General features: G+C 44.2%; 1 long non-coding RNA gene across 2 annotated transcripts; it reads left to right on the forward strand.

Moving 5' to 3' along the window:
- Window positions 1-1,486: 1,486 nt before the first annotated feature.
- Window positions 1,487-14,134, forward strand: LOC147353205 (uncharacterized). Of its 2 annotated transcripts, XR_015144998.1 has the most exons (4): window positions 1,487-2,253; window positions 2,396-4,160; window positions 5,433-5,487; window positions 13,105-14,134. It is a non-coding gene; the product is annotated as an uncharacterized LOC147353205 (long non-coding RNA). The 2 variants fall into 2 exon arrangements; XR_015144999.1 differs by lacking the exon at window positions 1,487-2,253 and having other exon boundaries at window positions 2,802-4,160; window positions 12,963-14,134.
- Window positions 14,135-23,322: the final 9,188 nt, after the last annotated feature.

Below are 23,322 nucleotides of genomic sequence, written 5' to 3' on the forward strand. Positions count from 1 at the left end.
GTGAAATCCTGATTACTATACATAGGCAGCTGATTGAAGCAGTTTTCCTTTTTTGAACATGGCGAGATCAAGACATCAGAGGGCTTGATTTTGTTCACCAGTTTGGGACCTTCCAACCCTAACCTCCAACTTCTCACTAAAAACAAAAACAAACAAAACAGAAAGCAAGTGAAAATTCAAGCCAGTAACAGGTATGTGCTAAGTGACAAAGTCAGGATTATAAATTGGGCAGGGAAAGCCAGAGAGAAAGGGGGTGGGAACAGATGCAGTGGTCTAAGAAGCCTCCGGAGAGCTGATACGACCAGGCAGGGAGGGTTGCAAGCAGATGTTTGTGTCCAGAGAAAAGAGGTCTCATGCAGTAAGATGACTGAACTTGGGTTTTTGTTCCTGGAAGTAAAGAAAGTTCACATATATTTTTCAAGGACTTAAAAACATAGAAAATGTTTTGTTAGGGTTATTCAAATTTTTCTAGGAAGCCACCATCCTTAGACACAAATTTACCTCCAAGGAAACATGCATCCTTCTATATGGTGAGTACCTGGGAGCTTGACTGTCAACGTGAGCCTGTGAGATGGAGCAGGATGTGGCCAGGGGTCACTGAGCCGAAGAGAGAAGGGACTTCCTGGAAACAGAAGATCCGCTCGGACACAGTGGTCCTTCATAAATCCCTGATGAGCCCAAGGTATTTCCATCTGCCTTGTTTTTTCTTCCGCCGTTTGTCTGTGGGGCTCAGCACGTTCGTGGTGAATGAAAACAATGAGCAGTTAAGAAGATCATGTCCACGAGACTCTTAACACGAAGGCTCTGACAAGGAAAGTCAAGGTCAGCAGAGAATAGTGTGCGTTCAGAACATCTGACCTCATGCATTAACCTGCAGGTTCCCAAAGCACAAAGGGGAACATGAAAGGCGTTAAGAATAAATGGACCCCTGGTGGAAACAGAATCTCGGAGGCCAAGATTTGGAAAACCGAGTCCCACAGTGAAACAAGCCCCTTTGCATGACTTCTCAGAACTTTAATAAGCCCGACCACCATGTGCCTCCGACAGCACAACATGGCACCCTGCTTGGCTGGGGGACCCCTTTTCTTCACCCCAAATCTCTTGGGAAAGAACGTGACAAGAAGGCTCTTGGAGACATGCTGGCTAGTTTTTCCTTGGTGGCTTTTTCTCCTCACCTCTCAATATCCTAGCCTTTTTCTTTCCAAGTTTCTTTTAGAATGACATTTTTCTCTTTTCCTGGTGGTGGCTCAGACAGTAAAGAATCTGCCTGCGATGCAGGAGACCTAGGTTTGCTCCCTGGGTGGGGAAGATCCCCTGGAGAAGGGAATGGCAATTCTTTCCAGTATTCTTGCCTGGAGAATCCCATGGACAGAGTAGCCGGTGAGGGGCGGGGTAGGGGGGTGGGGGTGGTGGTGGTGGGACTACAGTCCCTGGGGTCACAAAGAGTCAGATACCACTGAGTGACTAGCACTTTTTCTCTTTTCAGGAAATGGATCATTTCTACTTATCCTACTTACCCCTTAGTTTCAACAAGTAGGTGGTGCGGTGGAGACTGGGGAGGGGCTGGGGGGTGGGCAGCAGGTCCTTGCATATCAGTCACTGTCACTTTATGTTCTGGGGACTACCCCTGTTCTCCAAGGACTGACTTTTCACAGTTGGAATTTCCAGCCCTCGAGAGACAGAGAAGGCAAAGGGACAAAGCACTTGGGAGGTAGCAGCCTTCTAAAAGAAACACTGCCTCTGCTTGGGGACACGTACTGAGGAAGGCGGAAAAGGGAGAGGAGGAGAAACCCCTGAGTGCTGACCCACAGGGGCCCCTTTTATGGCCTTCCTGTTTATGGCTGAGAAGTAAACAGCCTGGGAGCCAGGTCGTCTCCGACGGCAGCTGGGGCACTGCTCGAGCTGGCTGGGGACCCTCTCTTTCTGGGTGGCAATGGGCGGGGAATCTGCCAGTCACGAAAGTCTCAGAGGACTTATTTTTTTTTAAACCAGCATCTTGGGGCATTTTCCCTTCAGCTCACACCATCTGCTTTACCCTCCTCATTGGTCCTGCAGCTTTCGGTGGTGGAGGGGGGTGCAGGGGGGCACAGCTGGGAATCTGTGTGTGCAGGCAAGGGGTGAGGATCCCAGCTGTGACACTTAGCAGCTGTGTGACCTCAGGCGAGCCCTGCACCTCTCTGAGCCTCTTCTGTAGCTGGGTAGGAGGATGTGGAGACTGCCTGTGAACAGCCCTGACAACTTGCCTGGCATGTGGTAAGTGTCAATACACCCCTGATGATTTCAACTGCCCTCCTGACTAAGCCCCCAGGGTCTTAGCTGACGGGAGGGGGTGGGGGGCTGAGAGGGGGAGGAGGGGTCAGGCCCACCTCTGAGAGGTTCCCTGGCCTCGGTCCAGACAGCCGCTCTCTCTCTGGATCGGAACCTGCGGTACTCTGCCTCCTGAGAAATGTGGGCTGTAATGGACGACTAGATGGTGCCCCAACTAAGATGAAGAACACGGCGCCGGGGGCAGCAGACACCAGGAGAATCAATAAACTATAATTATCAAGAGCGGTGTCTGTGAGAGGTGTGGAGTCCTGTGGACAGAGAGAGACAGAGGAGGGGGCGAGAGCGAGACACACGCATATCCTGAGAGATGCAGAAGACGCATGCGCCCAAGGACGCGAAAGCCAGAAGGGAGAAGCAGAATGGGTGTGATGTACACAGGCCCTCCACCCCTGCGCCGCACCCCGCCCCACCCCCGGCCCCAACCTTGCTGATGGGCCTGGCAGAAGGTGCAAGAGCAGGTCTCCCACCTATTTATATAGCCCTCAGCTTTTTAAATTCTCCAAGTCCTCAGCCATATCATTTTTTTGCATTACAAAAAGAATATCAGAGCCTCAATATAAGAATGGATTCCACTGATAACATCGAATCCATTCATTTGATTAGGCTGAGATGCGAAGTCAATATAGATTGCAATATATTGCTTTAGAAACATGACTTCCACATCACCAGGGTCTTCATCGTCCCTGAGTTTACCACTGTCCTCTGGGCCCACCACTACTCCACGCGGTTTTTGATCCAGCACTTCTGGAACTGATGTACGAGACTGTCACCAGGAGTTCTTGAGGAGCCTCGTGTACCCACTGCTGTCAGTGAGCTCTGCCTGTTGCTGCTTAACCTGATATAGTGTGAAGCCCTCTTGAAATGCTACCTTTTCTGATCCCCAACACTTGAGGTCTCACCACTCCCCCGAGAAAGGATTATTGAATCTGTGTTCATTTTCTTGGCCCCATTTGATCTGGGAACCTAGTGACCTTTATCAGCACACAACTGGCCTGATTTGAAGTCATTTGGGGTTGGTGTGTCTTCTGAATTTATTAGAGAGGTTCTCATAGGAGGCATGCTTTTGTGACACTCAGATTGTCAGAGTCCCTCCCCATGTCCTTTTTTAAGGTTAGTATTTTTTTTTTTTTTTAAACAAACGCATGCAAACTAGTTTTACTTTGGGCTTTATTGTGTGCCTGGCACCAGCCTAAGCATTTTACAAGCATTATCTCAGTCAGCACTTAATCTCAATGGCACCAATAGCAACTATTTCTTCCCTCATTTGTGGGAGCTATTTCTTCCCTCCCTGTCACAGAGCTCACAGGTGGCCGAGCTTAGTGGATGCCCAGGCCAGCCTGGAAGCCCGGGGCCATCACCACCTTTCCCAGAGAGGAAACTGAGCCTGAACAGATTAACACCCAGGGCCTCACAGCTCACCAGAGTTAAGTGACCAGACGGGGTTGGATCAGGCCCCCCAACTCCCAGAGAAGTTGAAGTGAAAATGAAGGTACACAATAAAACCCAGCCTGCATTGGGGGTCTCCAGGATGGTCCCACACTTCCCCCCATCTCCTTCCTACCACCTTGAAGGATGCACACAGCCTTTCCAGCTCTAGGGGACACATGGCCGCCCAGGATCCCAGGCGGCAGGGACACAGGGCTCCTCTGAATTCTCTTTCCATTCTGGATTGGGGGCAGGTGGGGGGACCATCCAGAAAGCTCCCTCTGGCTTAGAAGCAGAAGGAAGAGACCTGTGTGTGTCCACTTGGCTGAGGGACCCTCGGTGAGAAGACTGTTCCTGGGTTTGGGTGGCCATCAGGCGCAGGCACCCACAGCTCTCACCTGGTGCGGGTGAGTGATGGACACCTGCACAGCTGCCCGTTTGGGTTTCTGTCCCTCATCACCCAGCTCTCTAATCGGCCAGCGCAGCCTCCGCCTTGGGGAAAGGAGAATGTGATTTCTACTTTGCTTCTTTCTCTTTTTTTTGTTATTTTGAATTGACCTGGGGCAAAGTGCTGCAGGGAGTTTCCCTTTATTCCTATCTTTTCTTTTCTGTTTTGTGTCAGTTTCAACTGTATACAACTGTTGGAGAGTTTAATTTGGATACAATGAAGGCAGATACCAGAAACATAAATTACTTTCAAGACTCTGAGCTTTGAGAATTGGTTAGGATTCTTTCCCCTTTCAAAACTCAGTGGAACTTTTCTACTCAGTAACTTATTCTCTTACTTGATAAGATATCATAGAGAAAGGATGGCTTAAAAAAAAAAAAAAGAAGTGCTGTGTGTGTGTGTGTCCGTGTGTGTTTTCTACTTTAATGAAAAGAAAAGCAGAAACACAGAATGATACTCTGTTAAGAAATGGCTACCTAATTTATGCCTCCCCCAAAACCCCTTTCCATTTTGGTAACCATAAGTTTGTTTTCTATGACTGTGAGTCTCTTTCTGTTTTCTAAATAAGTTCATTTGTATTATTTTTTTTTTCTTCCACATATAAGTGATATCATATGATATTTGTCTTTGGCTTACTTTATTTAGTCTGATTATCTTGAATTAGAAAGTTGGACTAACATATGCACACTACAACATATAAAATAGATAAGCAACAAGGGAACTTACTCAATATTTTGTAATAACTTACAAGGGAAAAAATCTGAAAAGGAATACACACACATACATATATATAACTAAATCACTGCTATGCATATCTGAAACTAACACAATATTGTAAATCAACTATACTTCAATTCAAAAAATATTAAATTCACCAGAGGAAAAAGAAAGAAAGAAACAGGTTTTCTGCTCAGCAAACATTACCCTATGGGTTGCTTACAAGTAGGGTTCCTTACAACCAGGGCTAGCTTTCTCCAGTTTTATTGACTTCAAACCCAAATTATGCTGACTCTTAAAAGACATTCAGAACACAAATGTGAGACTTTACAAAAGGCCTAAAACACGGAAAGGCTATGGAGCAGATTCTCTTTAAACTCAAGTTGCATGAGGTAGAGGAAAATTTTCCGCAAATTTAGCCCATGGGTTTCTGTTTTACTGGGGGAGAAAGGGCCATCTGTGTTACCCTAAGCCGAGGAATCATTTTAATTAGATGTTTTTGCACTTGCTTTAGATGCGTGGAGAGGTTTGGAAGCTCTAGGAGAAGAAAGATGTTGGGAACAAATAATGTAAGTAATCACTCTCTGTCTTTTTTCAGACCTAGATTTTGTCTTTCCTTCCTCTGTAGCTCCCCGCACCCCCCAGGCTCCCCTTTCTCCCCCTGCTCTCCACCCCATTCCTGCTGCCCCCTCGGACCAAGGCCAGATACCTTGCTGGCTTGGACTCCCACAAATGGTTTGATGCGGGGAGCTAGGGGAGGCATGGAAGACTGGGGGAGCAGAGCAGTTTGCTTTAGCAGAATTGGGGGCTGAACTGCAGCCAGAGGCCACCAGGCCAAGGGGATGATTTTGCTTGGAGGTACCAGCTACTTCTTTCTTTTTCTGATACTGAATTCAACATCCCAACCCCAGCAATCCTCCCACTCAGGACACCTTATGAAACAATTATGTAAACTAGGCTGACTGCAGCTGTGAGTTTTTAAGTATTTAGAGACCTTGCTTTCCTTCAAAAAAAAAAAAGAAAAAAAGAAAAATGAATTTGTTATCAGCCTTTTGTGGAGGCAGGCAGGAAAGACCCGTTAAGAAGGATATTGTAACTCCTGCCAAGAGTTGTCTCTCACTGTGTGGTTTTCTTATTGGATTGCTTATTTTCTCTTTCTTACTACACTTGACTCTAAGGACTTTGCTTTCTACTTTTCTCTTCTTTCTTCCACCTCAAGATTTTGAATCTCTGCTCAAGGGCTCAGAAATCTATACCACATGAGGAGGTGTGCATATATTCTCCTGGGGGATCCTGGTCTCCTCTGTGGTTTCCTCTAAAGCCCCCCTCTGTACTCTGTCCCTCCACCCCATCCCCTTGAAGTTTACATCCGGGTGGCTCTGACACAAGATAAAGATTCCAAGGTCTTGGCAACTTCCTCAAATGTCTCCATCCCCTCACACCCCAGGGCTTCTTACTGTTGTCTCTATTAGCATGGACCAAATGTCCTGCTTTGCGGGCTGATTTATGGTTGCATTAGGGAAAACTCCACAGAGGGTGTAAAATACACTGTCCCATGCCCGGGCCAGAGCTTCCGCGTTATCGGTGATTGCAAGTGCGTTTTATAACCCCAGTGCCAAATCGAAATCAAGGTGATTTGCGCATCAATCTCCTGGATAAAATCAGGGCATGCTCTATTGTGGTTTGACCTTCCTGGTGCCTTTGGCTGGTCCGCCTTGTCTAAGTCCCCTGGACAATTACCCAGGGACGGTTGGAAAATGCAGAAATAATGGCCAGGGCCGGGATTACCAGCTGTATCAAAAGGCTTAACTGCTCATCCCAGAGACTCCTGAGCGCCAGAGGAAAAAACCGTAAGAGGAGGTTTGCCTCGTCTTTAAGGGATTGCAAGCTGCAGGTGGGGAGGGGGAGAGCCCTGGGACTGTCTTCCTGTGCATTTAGTCAGCACCCCTGAACCCCACAGCAATGGAGAAAGCAAAACTTTGAAATTTATGAAAAGCCAGCAGATAACTGGGCCTCAGAAAGCCAGTGCAGTCCCTTATTTATAATCCCAAGATCTCCTCCAAATGTAGGCCAGAGAAGTAATTGTTTCAAAAGTAAATGGAAGATCCGAGATAGGACTGAAATCAGTAGTATCCATCTTGCTCACCACCCAAGGTGGGTTCTTTCTGATTATTTTTCATAGAAAAATCATGCTCATTTGTCATAGAAAACAAAGAAAAGCTTCCTGAAAAATCTGACCATCTATTTTCAGTAAAGTTCAAACTTAATCCAAAATGTTGAAGGATGCGCTCTCAAGAGTAGGGTTGAAGATCTTTTGAACAAAGATGTGGGAAATTGTAGATTTTTAGAACCTGAAGGCCCTGTAGTGATGGTCAGAGGGTATATTTAGGATAAATATTTTTAAGTCAGGGTTTTATGCCTATAATCTAAGTTTCTCAACTTATATTTAGTCCAAACTTCTTTTTTAAAGTAATTCCATCTCTTCTGATTCTGCACCCTTTCATAGACCCAGGAGGAATTTAGTTGACTCTTCAAATGGTAAAGCCTATTTTGCAAATCCCTTTAAGATATGCTAATGTATATGGGCTGATTATTAAGATAAATACCTTCTGCTGGAAACTGAAGTTAATTATAATGTATGTAATTAGTCACTGGTCAGCCTAGAAGTTATAATTTATTGTCCCCTAATTTGCATTTATTATCAAAGATATTTAATTTAAAGGAATTAAAAAAAATAGCCTGATTTGAGTGGTTATGGAGATGGTGGGCATTTAGTAAACTTCAAAACTCTTTTTTTTTCTCTCCCCAAACATTTCTAAACCTATTATATACAATTTCAGGAAATAACACACCAACATTAGGAGATGGCTTGTGCTGCTTGATTAAAAAAAAAATCAGAAAGCCATTTTTGTAAGAAAGGATGCAGTATTCTCTTCCTGATCCTCATTTTTGGAATGCTAGGTAAGCTTGTGTGATAAGAGGGTCCAAGTTCAAGTAGAATTAGGGAGCTTGTGTGATGAGGATGACTTTCGTGTCTGTGTTGATTGGGAGGGGGAGATAAAGGAAAATATTAGATGCTTTTCCTTTCAGATTATAATTTCTTCTAGATAATGTAAAAGAGACCAGCAGTTGGCCACAGCTACAGCTTTTGTATAAAAGGAGAATCTCATGCCATTTCATAAAATGTTTCCATAAAACTCCACTGACCTTTCAAACATATTATTTCTGCGATCTTTTATCTGATTCCTGCTCTATCGAGACTCTGAGCTCCCTCTGCCACACAGGAGTGACTTTCTGGTGTTCTTTTCCCTCTAAATTAAAGTTTGTGTTGAAGCGGGGCTCCTTGGTACAGGGAGAAAAGGCAGCCCTCATCTCTGTCTCCTCCTAGGAGCCCTCTCTCTTTAATCAAGGAGGCTGCTGATTGACTTGGCAGCGAGTTGGTCTGAGATGTGTCCATGGCGGAAGCAACACCACTGAGATATCAGATTTTTTCCTCTTGAGAGGAAGGGACTGTCCATATAGGGTGATGTCCCTGAGAATATACCTTTTGAGTTTGTGCGTCTTCCGATCCAGAACATCCTTGAGCCTTGTGGACATTGTTTTTGAACTCTCTGAATGCTGACATTTCTTAGAAGTCAGAAATGGGGCTATTTGATTTCATGACTTTTTATAAATCAAAGGATAGTTGATTTACAATGTTGTGTTACTTTCTGCTGTTCAGCAAGTGATTCAGTTATACATATATAGGGCTTCCCAAGTGGCTCAGTGGTAAAGAATCCACCTGCCACTGCAAGAGAAACAGGAGAAGCAGGTTCGATCCCTTGGTCAGGAAGATTTTCTGGAGTAGGAAATAGCAACCCACACATAAGTGATATCATACTTGATATCACTTATTTGAATTTCTTTTTGACTTACTTCACTTAGTTTGATAATCTCTGGGTCTATCCATGTTGCTGCAAGTGGCATTATTTCATTCTTTTTAGTGGCTGAGTAATATTCCACACATACCACATCTTCTTTATCCGTTCATCTGCCAATGGACATTTAGGTTGCTTCTGTGTCTTGGCTATTGTGAATAGTGCTGTTATGAACACTGGGATGCTTATTTTTGAATTAGTTTTAGATCTCAAAACTTTTTAAAGAGTGAAACATGGTCAGATTGGGTGTGACACAGTCCCTTCCTGTGGATAGAAATTCTGTTCTCTTATTGAAGGAGAGGTTGGAGGTAAAGATGGTAGATATTTTCTTCTAGGTCAAGACCTCAAATTACCCTTCTGTGTTCCTAGGGGAGCAGCTTTTTGGGTGGTGGAATAAACAATCCTGAACATCATGAAGCACAATGGGACACCTCCCAGTCATTTCTGCAAAGGCCCCCTTGGCTTCCCCTCTGCTCAGGAAGCCCTGGTGTGCAGCAATAATCAAGAATGGGATGGGTGCAACCAGGGGGTGCATTAACTGAAGAAAATTTAAAAACAGACACCAATTAAAAGTGCTCTCCTTGTATTATCACCATGTGTGCTAAGTTGCTTCAGTCGTGTCTGACTCTTTGTGACCCCATGGACTGTAGCCTGCCAGGCTCCTCTGTCCATGGGATTTTCCAGGCAAGAATACTGGAGTGGGTTGCCATTCCCTTCTCCAGGGGATCTTTCCAACCCAGGGATTGAACCTGCGTCTCCTGCATTGGCAGGTGGGTTCTTAATCACCACCACAGACAGTACTTCAGTAATACACACCTCAGCTCTGCATGGGGGATGGGGGTTGATACTGAGTACTGGTCAGATCCCTATCGCCAGATCAGGGCACCCCTTCCCCAGCTACTGAGAGCATTGGCTTCCAATGGCTTAGGGCTGCCACCTTCCCTGGAGACTTAGACCTATTCTTCCTGAGCAGCTCATGGCCAGTAGATAGCCCATTCCCTCAGGGGCAGATAGCACTAAGGGACGGTTCACCATTCAGAGTCCCCACCTCCATAGACTATGCTTAGACCCAGCTCCAGACCACAGCCTTGCTCAATACCTTTCCTTTCTCCTTCCTGCTCCTTTTCCCACCTCCCAGTATGGGAGAGCTCTCCACAGAGCCCATGCAGATCCCTTTCTCAGGTGGGGCTTCCAGGGAACTCTCCCTAAGTCATTTGACTTCCAGGCAGGAATGCTCTGCATGAGCAGCAAACTTGGCCTCTGATTTCCCCAGGTCCACCTGCAATCCCAGACGGTCCATATTTCTCATTTCTTCCTCTTCACCTGTAGATGACAGATGTACTTCCAATACAACTGTGAGCTTTTCAAGTGCCTTCAGTGACATCCATGTGTCTGGAGAGTCAGAGAACCCCATGTTCCCTTGAAGACGCTAGATTTCTTTTCTCAAGGGCTCTGTCTGAAGGTTTTGTGACCCAACAGACCAGACTGCCACTTACTTTATGTACAATAGCAGGCAAGAGGCTCAGGCCAATGTCATTCTCACCCAGCTGGTGAGGAGAGCCAGCGTGAAACCCCGGAGCTCCATTCCAGGGTCCCTACTTTTAGCAACTATTGTGATTAAAGAGTACAGTGGATATTTGAAATGCTTAGCACAGTGCCTGGCTGCTCACGAAATGATAGCAATGAAGATGATTATTCCGTTAATGAGATGATAAAGATGATGATGGCAACAAGGTTGAGAGAATAAGATTTGCATCTTTAGATAACAGAAGGTAAGAGAACAATGGACATCCCATAAATTCTTCCCTGGTTCCCTCTGATGAGAGAAAAAAGAAACCAAAACCTTGGGGCCCTGGAATGAGTACTGGTCTTAGAGTCAGAAGACCCTGGTGTCAGATACAGACTTTGGATTGGTTGCCAACTTTGGGAGAATTCTATAAAATGGGCAGAGATGTCAGGATTAAGTGGAAAGAGATCCTGGGTACAAGGACTTAGCATGTAAGTATCAAGCAGATGTCTGGTGGCTAGAAACAGACTGTGTCGTGGGAGAGGACATAAGGGTGACTCTGGAGAGAAGCAGTGCAAGGCAGCTCTGTCACTGACTGAGCACCTCCAGGGAGCAGGTCAGGGTACCTAAAGAATTACTGGGTCTCCAGTGAATATGGCTCTGTTGGCTCTTATGACAAGCACCTGTTGATTTCCTTGACTTTGTAGTGGCCCTTCCTCTGCACTTCAGGGCTCTCTGCTATTCCCAGATCCTATTTTCACCCATTTGACCTCATCCTGAAGGTAAGCACCTCATACAAATGCCCAGGAGGGCCAGGATTTCAGTCTATATTACTCATTGGTACACTCCCCATCACCTGAAATATACTCAACATTCAAGAAATATTGTTGAGAAAATAGACCTTATCAAGAACCAGGACTGAAGGTGGCAGGAACAAGCATTTCACTAGGAGCCAGGAGGCCTTCAAGTGTGTCCTCTCTTGGCTCTGTGGCTTTGGAAGGCCCACCTAACCCCTGTGGATTTCATTTATCTGCTACATCAGTGACATCAGGTCTACTGAACAGGGTTGGAATAATGCCTATGGAATCTTACTGAGTCTTTGAATTTTAAGAGCTATGAAACTGACTTGAAAAGGACAATTTAAGGAAATGTAGTTAGTCTTAGAATTTACTGAGATAATATTTCTAGAAAATGTGCTGCAAATATTTTTTCTCTTAGAAATTTAAAAACACCTTTCCAAATAAACTCTTGGATTACAAAGTCAAAACTGAAATAATAAACTATTCAGAAATTAAAGGTACCATGTACCAGATGTGACCTTGGGATGTGGCTGAAGTAGTGCCCAGAGAACAATGTATAGCTTAAATGGACTTATCAAAGAATAAGATTAAAAATACATGAACATTCAACTCAAGAAACTGGAAAATAAACATATGAAAGTCGCTCAGTGGTGTCCAACTCTGCAACCCCATGGACTATACAGCCCATGGAATTCTCCAGGCCAGATTACTGGAGTGGGTAGCCTTTCCCTTCTCAGGGAAAATGAATACCACCACCAATAACAACAAAGACACAGTAAACACACACACACACACAAAGGAAGAAAAACATTTTCAGTAGAACGTTTTCATAAGAGTCTTCCAATAGTTGAATGTGTTTATGCCAGGAGAATTTCTGAAAGTGGTCACGAATTGACACATTTTCCACTAATCAATAGTTTGCAATTATATATTGCCTTTTTGCCGAGTATGAAGCTTTGTACAGGACATAGCCATTCTTTAATGAGCAGTCATGCTTTATTTTATCTAGATCATCCTTAGAAAAGTGCCAATTGAAGAAGATGGAAGGGATTGTGGTGGATCTGACAGGTCCTAGAGAAAGCAGAAGGCTCCTTTGGTCTCTTGACCAAGCAAGGAGCATGTGAAGAAGCATGTTGCTGAGTGATGCATTTTATCCAATATGGTAGCAGCTTCAGTGAGGCCCTGGAGGCATGAATATAAAATGCAGGGTCCTGTGGGGAGGGGGGACCCTGAGACACTGGCTGTGATTTCCAGAGAGGTAGATTTCCAGGTATATAGAGGGTCAACAGGCTTCCCAGGTGGCTCAGTGGTACAGAATCTGCCTTCCAATGCAGGAGATGCAGGAGATGCAGATTTGATCCCTGGGTCAGTGAAGATCCCTGGAAGAATTCTTCAGTATTCTTGCCTGGAGAATCCCAAGGTCAGAAGAGCCTGGTGGGCTAAAATCCATGGGATTGCAGAGTCAGACATGACTGAGTTACTGAGAACATATGCATGCAGAGGGGGAACAAAGTCCATTTGATAATTAGTCTGATAACTCATAGGAGACTAGACTCTGACCTACCTAGGGACATCATATCGACAGGATGTTGGTGTCTGGAAGGCACTGGAAAATCCTCTATGGGTTTTTCTTCTGGAGCAAAGAAGACCTCAAATTCTCATTTCTTTAAAGCAACACCTGACTCTGGGCTCCTTGCCTTTTTTTTTTTTTTGATGTGGATCATTTTTAAAGTCTTTCTTGAATTTGTTACAATACTGCTTCTGTTTTATGTTTTGGTTTTTTGGCCCTGAGGTATGTAGGATCTTATCTTCCTGACCAGGGATTGAACCCACACCCCCTGCATTGGAAGGCGAAATCTTAACCGCTGGACCATCAGAGAAGTCCCTGGCTCTTGTTCTTAAAGCAACTTAAAGAATGGAGTTGAACACCTTGCATTGATATTTCCTCTGTACTTTGGACAGTGCCTGCACCTTCTCTCCTGCCCAGAGGAAAGAGCCAGGAAATAGGAAGATTTCCAAGCCAAAGTCTGCAACTCATCCATGGGGCCACAGGATGATGCACATCGCTGACTGGACTCAGGGCCCCTGGAGTCTCCCATGGCCCACAAATGCCTTGAACTGAACATACTGCAGGGATGCTGACATCTATAAACTTATGAGTCTGATGCGGTCTCCACTGCTAACTAACCTCTTGAAGCCTTCTTTTGCTCTTTGTGTTTTTTATTGGAAAGTGGGCAAAATGATAGTGTCTACCTGTCTTAGTCCTAGTCCATTCAGGCTGCTCTAACAGAATATCACAAACAGTAAGGTGGCTTTTAAATGAGACATTTATTTCTCATAACTCTGGAGGCTGGAAGTCCAAAACTGGGGGATCCAGTATGGTTGGATGAGGGCCCTCTTCTGGGTTGTAGATACCTCAGTATACACTTATGAGGGTAGAAAGGGACAGCAGAAGTGATTTATCAGGAGGCTTCTTACATAAGGCACTAATACCATTCATGAGGGCTGCACCCTCATGACGTAAGCACCTCTCCGAGGCTTCAGCTCCTGACCATCACCTTGCGAGTAGGTTCAGTCACTCAGTCATGTCCAACTCTCTGTGGCTTCGTGGATTGTAGACTGCCAGCCTCCTCTGTCCATGGAATTTTCTAGTCAAGAGTACTGGAGTGGGTTAACACGCCTTCTCCAGGGATTCTTCCCGACCCAGGGATTGAACTCGTGTCTCTTTCATCTCCTGCGCTGGCAAGTGGATTCTTTATCACTGGGGGCTAAGATTTCCACATATGAACTTTGAGGGGACACAAGCATTCAGGTCGTAGTACTACCTCAAAGACTGCTTTAGGTTTTCCATGAGGAAATTATAAAGCATTTCAATGCATGTTTGGTTTATGCCAAAACTCAAACTAAATGGTGACTGTCTGTGACTTGCCATTTTTGTGCCCATTTTCTCATTTGGAAAACAGGATAAACAATAAATAACCCTTATACTCTACTTCAGAATGGAGTTTAAATAGGTAATGTTGGGAATTCCCTGGTGATCCAAGGGTTAGGATTCTACGGTTTTACAGCTGTGGGCCTGGGCTCGATCCATGGTTGGGGAACTACAATCCTGCCAGGTTTGCCAAGATAAAAAAAAAAAAAAATACTTAAGGTTGAGCCATATGAAATTGTCAATATTTGATCATTTTTGACCTCTACAAATTGCAATTTCTTGTGTGCCAATCTGATGACATGTGGTATGTCAATTCATATCTATAGAGCCTTATAACCAGTTATACATATGAGTGGTTGCTTTGCTTTCTAGTTTCATTGTGAAACACATCTCAGAAAAATGACAAGACCGCATCTATTGGATTTTTTTTCTCTCTTTGTTTCATTTTATAGTCTTCTTCACCTCTCCCCAGAACTTGCCCATCATCATATTTCACAGAACTCTGGAAGGGCAAGCTCTGTTCATCAGAAATATCCCACTGGAGAGAGTAGATTTGTTATTTTCTGTGTTACGTTGTTAATTGATTTGATAATTGCCTGGGAGACACACACAGACATACACATACACAAAACAAATGTCAGGGCACACACTTTTCTCTAGACAGTAAGATGAAGATGTTTTAGTTATTGGAATGCAGATGTCACCTAGAAGAATAAGAGGAGGTACCGGGAAAAAAAGAGGGGAGTGGAGCCGACAGGGCGGGGGGGAGGCAGGCCATCCCTCTTGGTTATCAAGCGAAATGACTCCCCAAATATGACAATAAATCACTGCAGGAATCAATCCGACGGGAGGCCACTGCTCCACGCTGATAATGCATCAATCAATATTTAATGTTTACACTTTAATTAATCCACACATGGGAAGCATTCTTTCAGTGACAAAAATAAAGGGATGAGAAATAAAACACCTTTTATATCAAGGAGTGGTGAGGGCACTGCCTATCTGTGTGGCTTTGATTGGAGCTGTCATTGATCACCTTGAATCTCGCCCGCCTCTGAGTCACATTTGGATAGAAAGCTAATATGGGGGAGGGGTCCAGAGGTGTCAGAATCCGACCAGGCAGACTGTGACTTCGTCGAAACTGTCGCAGACCATGGATTCCTGAGAAGGCAGAACAAAGCCAGGGCAAATACTGGATTCTGCACGCTGATGACATCTTCTCCCCAGAAAAGATTTCTGTCTGCAGATAGTGATATATAACTCCAGGGGAGGCAGGGTGCTCAGGAAAGATATTTTTCCCTCTGTTTTGAAGAGTCCAAGTGTTGTCCTAGACACACAGATTCCAGTCTCAACCCCAGGACTGTTTTTATAACATTCATAGCCCATTAGCATGCTTTTCACAGTCTGCCCTACCTCTTACAAACATTTAAAAATACTCACACCTCACATTCGTTCTAATTCATATACAGCTGTGTGTGAATCACTTTGACCTGGGGTTGACTAGTTGACCTCATACTATATTTAGGAGACAGTTAATCAAATGTATATTACATTTGGTTTTGTAGATTTCTTTTTATATTTTGGGGCCAATGCATTGGGCCCACATGTCTCGGGGCTCAAGCATTTTGCAGGCCCTTGAAAAGTACATAGGCTGTAGATGTAACTTTAGTTCTATTTGAGAAAATGGCTTGGTAGACAATGCTGGATTTAAAAAGAATTTTTTTATTCATTTGGCTGTGTAAGGTGGTAGTTGCAGCCATGTGCAGACTTGGTTGCTGTGGTGCACAGGGCCTAGTTGCCCTGTGGCATGTGGATCCCAGTTCCCCAACCAGGGATCAAGCTTGCATCCCTGGCATTGGGAGGCAGTTTTTAAATTTCTGGACCACCAGAGAAGTCCTGAAAATGCTGGATTTTGACCCTCAAAAACCACCATATGCTAAGTTGCTTCAGTCATGTCTGACTCTGCAACTCTGTAGCCCGCCAGGCTCCACTGTCCACGAGATGCTCCAGGCAAGAATACAGGAGCGGGTTGCCATTTCCTCCTCCAGGGTCCTCCCAGCGCAGAGGCTGACCCCGCGTCTCTTGTGTCTTCTGCATCGGCAGGCGAGTTCTTTACCGCTAGTGGCACTGGTCTCTGCAGTGTATTTCTTTGTCTTCTTTTTTTTTTCCCCTAAATTGCTTCATTTGAGGCCTTCTTTTCCCAGGCTTTAGGGTCCCATTTCTTCTTCCTTTCTGTTTCTGTCCTCAGTGGGTAGGGTTGGTGCAGTGGTTTGTACTGGTTTCACGTTGGGGATGAATTGTGACTGCATTCTAGTGTGAGGAGGTGACTTTATTTTTTTCTTTTACGGGCAAAGCTATGTGTTGCTGTTGTTGTTCAGTTGCTCAGTCGTGTCCGACTCTTTGTGACCCCATGGACTGCAGCACATTAGGCTTTCCTGTCCTTCACCACCATAGGGTTTCAGAGTCAGACACTACTGAAGCAACTTGGCATATAGTGGTTTTGGAGGGTCAAAATCCAGTTTTGAAGTCTCAAAAATGACTAAGCTTTCCTTTTTGGAGCATAGCAGTGAAGGGAGGATGTGCTTGAGTTTGTGTTTAATCACTCAATTGTGTCTGACTCTTTGCAACCCCATGGACTATAGCCCACCAGGCTCTTTGGTCTGTGGGAATTCTTCAGGCAAGAATACTGGACTGGGTTGTGATTCCTTCCTTCAGGAGATCTTCCCAACCCAGGGATTGAATCCAGGTCTCCAGCATTGCAGGTGGATTCTTTACTGCCTGAGCTACCAGTGAAGCCCAAGAATACTGGAGTGGGTAGCCTTTCCCTTCATCAGGGGATCTTCCCGACCCAGTAACCAAACTGGGGTCTCCTGCATTGCAGGTAGATTATTTACCAACTGAGCTACCAGAAAAGCCCCAAGTGAGAATACTAGATGTTAAAAAAAGCAGGAGTCTTGGTTTGAGTTCCCCCCAGAAGTAGATTTTGAGATAAGATTTTGAGAACAAGTAGTTTATAAGTGAGAAAGGGAAGGAAAAGCAGCAAAAAAAAAAAAAAAGAAAGAAAGAAAGAATGAAAAAAGAGGGTTATCAGTGTGGGTAAGAGAGACTTGGTCCCACTGAGAACTTGGAAAGTCAGAGCAGAAGAGTCATTTCAGTTAAACCTTCTGGTAGGAGAGAGAAAGCTCTATTTATCTTCCAACTCCCTGTCTGCTCTTAAGTGAGGGCTGCTTTTAGAGGGACTCACAGCCCACTACTCCCCACTCCTACGGCCAGATAAAGAGACCCTGGGTGGAGAATCAGGTCTTCTTATTGAGAAACCTTCAGCTTACAAAGTGGAACAATGGCAGGATACAGGCACACACCAACTGTGGCCATTCCACCAGGACAGATAAGTAATACCTGACAAGGATTCTGACTGTAAAATGTAAGAACAAAAATTCACATGTTTCAAACCAAAATGTTTCAGTAACTCTGTCAACTTCTCAGTATGTCCAACTCTGTTAAAACTTCTTACAGTTCTAGAAGGCAGCTTGCTCTGCTAGCTGAGCATGGAATGAAGTCATTTAGGGGATGTGTGTGAAAAATATAGAGTCACACTCACACTAACAGAGGCATGATGTGCATATTAGGTGAGGCATGAAGAAACTGAGGATGACAGTTTTCTCTTTCTCTGTCTCTGCTAAGCTTGATGAGCTGGCTTTCAGCAAAGTCAATTCTTCTATGATGCAATTCCGTATCTACTTGCATACTCCACTCCCTAATGTAAGAACCACACTACCCCTCCTATGTCCAACTCAAGCAGGATATATGATAGTGGTTCTTTGTGTAGAATGCATATTACAGTTGTCTAATGCTGACTATATTGATTTAGTTTTTCCTCTTTTAAACTATCTGCTCCTGCACCCCAATCTCCCTTGTGATTTATTCAGTTTCCCTCCTCTGTATCTGTCATTGATTTCAACATGCTTCTCATTTGTTGAATAGAACTTAATTTCAAAAGTCTCCCATTACAGGTCCAGTCTGTTTCTCTGAGTTTGAAAAAATTCTGTTATGAGGTTCTTTAATTTCATATAATAGAGACAAGCTTCCATTAACTTAGGCAAAAAGAAAAGGAATAGGGAAGGGCAGCTGGCTAGACCCAGAGCATCACTGGTGACCTCAGCCATGACCTAGCTTTCTCAAGAGCAACCACACTGTGGCCAAACTCCAAACACCTGTCCCTGTGCACCTCTACTTAAGAATCAAACTCCTAAGACAGACCCTTTGATTGGCCTTGGTTAGCCTCTGTTCTCTCTCGGTGACAAGACTGAGTAAGGTGTCATGCTGTCACTTTCCCCAAAGAAAAGATGGATACTATGCCCAGAAGGAGAGGTAAAGTGTTACTGAGTGGACAAAAGCAAAAGAAGCCATGATGTCTGCCATTGGTTTTGCACCATTTTATATAAAAGAAAACTTTAACTGAAAATGTGTGCTTTGTTTTATTCCCTCTACTTTTTCTTTTCAATTTTGAAATTAGCATACACACATTCACAAGGATCTTTAAAAGCTCATAGAAGATTAGACGTACAAGAGAGCAAGAGCTGGGAAAGGAAATTGAAATGTTACTTAGCACTGAATACACACCAGTCCCTTTTATATTTATATCTAGAAAGTTCTGTTGTATAAGCTCTTCTTTTCCTAGTAAATTTCTTGACTCCTGAATCTTTTAGAACAAAGATGTACAGTATTTCCCTGTTGAGAATTCTTCTATACTCTCTTTAAATTGTTCAAGAACCTCATAAGATTACTTTAGGCCAGTGGTTCTCAACCTAGGCCAACTTTGCCCTTTCATTCCCCAAGGATATTTGGCAATGTCTGCAGACCAGTTTGGTCATTACTGGGTGGGGAGAGGGGATAAACTGCTATTGGCATCTAATTAGTAGAGACTACAGATGTATCTACACATTTTACAATGCACATGATTGCCTCCTATTAATGTCCTTAATGCCAAAATTGAGAAGCCACACTTTAACCCAAGGAGGTGGTTCCAGTACCAACATCAAGCAAAGACAGAATTGATGAGTTAGTCAATAAATTACTGCTAGTACTTATCATTTGTCGGCAAAAGTCCATACAGTCAAAGCTATGGCTTTTCCACTAGTCCTGTACAGATGTAAGAGTTGGACCATAAAGAGTACTGAAGAATCAATGCTGTCAAATTGCAGTGCTGGAAAAGACTCTTGAGAGTCGCTTGGACAGCAAGGAGATCAAACCAGTCAATCCTAAAGGAAATCAATCCTGAATATTCATTGGAATGGCTGATGCTGAAGCTCCAATTCTTCAGCCACCTGATGCGAAGACCCTGTTGCTGGGAAAGATTGAAGGGAGGAGGAGAAGGGGACAACAGAGAATGAAATGGTTGGATGGCATCACTGACTCAATGGACCTGAGTTTGAGCAAACTCTGGGAGATAGTGAAGGATAGGCAAGCCTGGTGTGCTGCAGTCCATGGGGTTGCACAAGAGTCAGACATGACTGAGCAACTGAAGTGAACTGAACTGAATACTTATACTTGCTTCTTTGAGTCACTGTTGAAGATGGTCCGGTGCAGTCTGGTAACTATTCATTCTGGTAAGAATCTGTGCTGATGCTCAGTGATACCCCATATTGGCTCTTTTAGTTTGCACGTTCATATGTTATTTTCTAAAGTTCAACAACTGAGCCAGGGAGACTGGTCCTGAGTTGCTTCTATTTTAGTCACAGATCGATTCTCTATAGAAGGAAAGGGCTGTGAACTTCAGGGTTTAGCTGTGTTCCTTCCCTGAACTTTGCTTCTTAAAGTAGAATTAATCCTACAGATTTCTACCACAGTTTCATTGCTGATCAGATTTCAGACTCTCCTTGGCCTTTCCCTTTGGCTTCCCTGACTCAATTTTGAGGCTTCATTTTGCTCAATAGGAGCCAGACACCACATTTCCTTGGTTGCTCATGTCTTGGAGTTGGCTGCTTGTAGAGAAAGAGCCCAGATAAATTCTACTACCAGCAAGCAAGTGACCTTGAACTTGGCTTTGGTCCACTATTGGCAGGATGATGGGTTGGGTTGGTGAGGGTTTTTTAGAATCAGATCAAGTGTGTATACCATTTTCCTAAGTTTTAATCATGTCTATGAACATATACTCTTATTTACTTAATACTTTCCTTTGAATTGACTCACTAAATTTATTCAATAAAATTTTTTTTTGAAAAGAAATCTTTATTCACCTTCACAGATGGAGAACCAATTGGCATAAAGGAAGGTGATAGAAGAAAAAAATATAAGGAAAATGAGATAAAAAAAAAACTGTTATCAAATTCTAGCTAAATTCTAGAGATTCTGGAGAGGTTGTGGAGAAAAGAGAACGCTCTTACACAGTTGGTGGGGATGTAAATTGATACAGCCACTATAGAGAACAGTATGGAAATTTCTTTAAAAGTTAGAAATAAAATTACCACATGACCCATCAATCCCACTAGGGTGTGCAAATACCCTAAGAAAACCATAATTCAAAAAGACATGAGTACCTCAGTGTTCATTGTAGCACTATTGACAATAGTTAGGACATGGAAGCAACCTAAGTCTGTCAACAGATGAATGGATACAGCAGTTGTGGTACATGTACACAATGGAGGTCTTCCCTGGTAGCTCAGCTGGTAAAGAATCTACCTGCAATCCAGGAGACCCCAATTCAATTCCTGAGTTGGGAATACCCGCAGAAGAAGAGATAGGCTACCTACTCTAATGTTCTTGGTCTTCCCTGGTGTTTCAGACAGTAAAGAATCTGCCTGCAATGCCAGAGACCTGGGTTTGATCCTTGGGTTGGGAAGATCCCCTAGAGAAGGGAAAGGCTACCCACTCCAGTATTCTGGTCTGGAGAATTCCATGGACAGAGGAGACTGGCAGGCTGCAGTCCATAAAGTCAGACACACACAGTGACTTTCACTTTCACTTTATATACAATAGAATCTTCAGTTCAGTTCAGTTCAGTTCAGTCACTCAGTCGTGTCCGACTCTTTGCGACCCCATGAACTGCAGCGCGCCAGGCCTCCCTGTCCATCATTAACTCCCGGAATTCACTCAAACTCATATCCATCGAGTCGGTGATGCCATCCAGCCATCTCATCCTCTGTCGTCCCCTTCTCTTCCTGCCCCCATCCCTCCCAGCATCAGAGTCTTTTCCAATGAGTCAACTCTTCGCATGAGGTGGCCAAAGTATTAGAGTTTCAGCTTCAGCTTCAGTCCTTCCAATGAACACCCAGGACTGATCTCCTTCAGGATGGACTGGTTGGATCTCCTTGAAGTCCAAGGGACTCTCAAGAGTCTTCTCCAACACCACACTTCAAAAGCATCAATTCTTCGGCACTCAGCCTTCTTCACAGTCCAACTCTCACATCCATACATGACCACTGGAAAAACCATAGCCTTGACTAGACGGACCTTTGTTGGCAAGGTAATATCTCTGCTTTTGAATATGCTATCTAGGTTGGTCATAACTTTCCTTCCAATGAGTAAGCATCTTTTAATTTCATGGCTGCAGTCACCATCTGCAGTGATTTTGGAGCCCCCCAAAATAAAGTCTGATATATGTAAAATTTCCACTGTTTCCCATCTATTTCCCATTAAGTGATGGGACCAGATGCCATGATCTTAGTTTCTGAATGTTGAGCTTTAAGCCAACTTTTTCACTCTCCTCTTTCACTTTCATCAAGAGGCTTTTTAGTTCCTCTTCACTTTCTGCCATAAGGGTGGTATCATCTGCATATCTGAGGTTATTGATATTTCTCCCGGCAATCTTGATTCCAGCTTGTGCTTCGTCCAGCCCAGCGTTTCTCATTATGTACTCTGCATATAAGTTAAATAAGCAGGGTGACAATATACAACCTTGATGTACTCCTTTTCCTATTTGGAACCAGTCTGTTGTTCCATGTCCAGTTCTAACTGTTGCTTCCTGACCTTACTTAGCTATAAAAAGGAATGAATTTGAGTCAGTTCTAGAGAGGTAGATGAACCTAGATGAACCTGTTATACAAGTGAAGTGAGTCAGAAAGATAAAAATAAATATCATATATTAACACATGCATACAGAATCTAGAAAAATGGTATTGATGAACCTATTTGCAGACATAGAGAACAAACTTGTGGACACAGTAGGAGAGGGAGAGGGTGGGATGAATTGAGAGAGTAGCAATGAAACATATAGATTACCATATGTAAAACAGATAGCTAGCGGAAAATTTCTGTACAGCACTGGGAGCTCAACCCTGTGCTCTGTGACAACCTAGAGGGGTGGGAGGTAGGTGCAAGACGGAGGGACATATGTATACTTATGCTGATTCACGTTGCTGTAGGGCAGAAACCAACCCAACATTGTAAAGCAATGATCCTTCAATTAAAATTCTAGCTACATTCTGTTGCTTGCTAAGAATTCTGAGCTATAGGTTCACTTGTGGTTTCTAAAAAAAGGGGCCTGGACCAGTGTTAGAGACACCCTAAGACCCATAGAGAACTGTTTTCCTCTACAGCTATTCAGAAGGAATGGATGAGAGCTGAAAATGAGGGCCTGCTGCGCCCTACAGCAGCTCAAGTCAGCTCGTGTATTAAGTACAGCCTGCGCTTTGAGAATTTTGAACTCCATCATCTTTAAGGGCTCTTCTGGCCCTAACCACTGGTTCATCTTCCTTGTCCACATCACAGACCTGCTGAGACACTCTGATGAGAGCATGGGATGAGAGGACTTCCCGAACCATGATGTGCTCCCTGCTCCCCCGACCCCGCTGGAACAGGCGTGTCCTCACTTCCTGTAAGTGGGAGAGGTCTGACATGTGGGACAGTGCTCCTGCCTCCGTAAAAGCACCTTCCTGTGTGATCCCTAGGTGTCTTTGCTTCTTCCATCAGAGATAAGCTCCTTGGCTTAAGGTTTCTAGAGCTTGGCAAATGTGCAAGTTTCCTGCTGGCAGTGGGTACCTTGGACAGTCCATGTATCATTTTACAGCACCTGGGACTGAGCTGATCAGTCCTTTCCTGGGAGGAATGGCAAGTCTCAAGGATGGTTAAGGAGTGTCTTGATGTCAGGCCAAGGTGAGCGAACAAGGAAGCAGAGAAGAGCTCAACCCTCCAGTGTCATGGCTTTGCCAAGGTCCATCCTTGGCTTCTGAGCTCTGTCTTCAGCGTGAATAGAGCTTGGCTTGGACCCCATTTATAATAACTACAGAAGGGCTTGTAACTCCTTAAAC

This window comes from Bos grunniens, chromosome 18 (assembly GCF_055505025.1).
Source record: "Bos grunniens cultivar Pamir isolate PY7600 chromosome 18, Bosgru_T2T1.0, whole genome shotgun sequence".
NCBI classification, from domain to species: domain Eukaryota; kingdom Metazoa; phylum Chordata; class Mammalia; order Artiodactyla; family Bovidae; genus Bos; species Bos grunniens.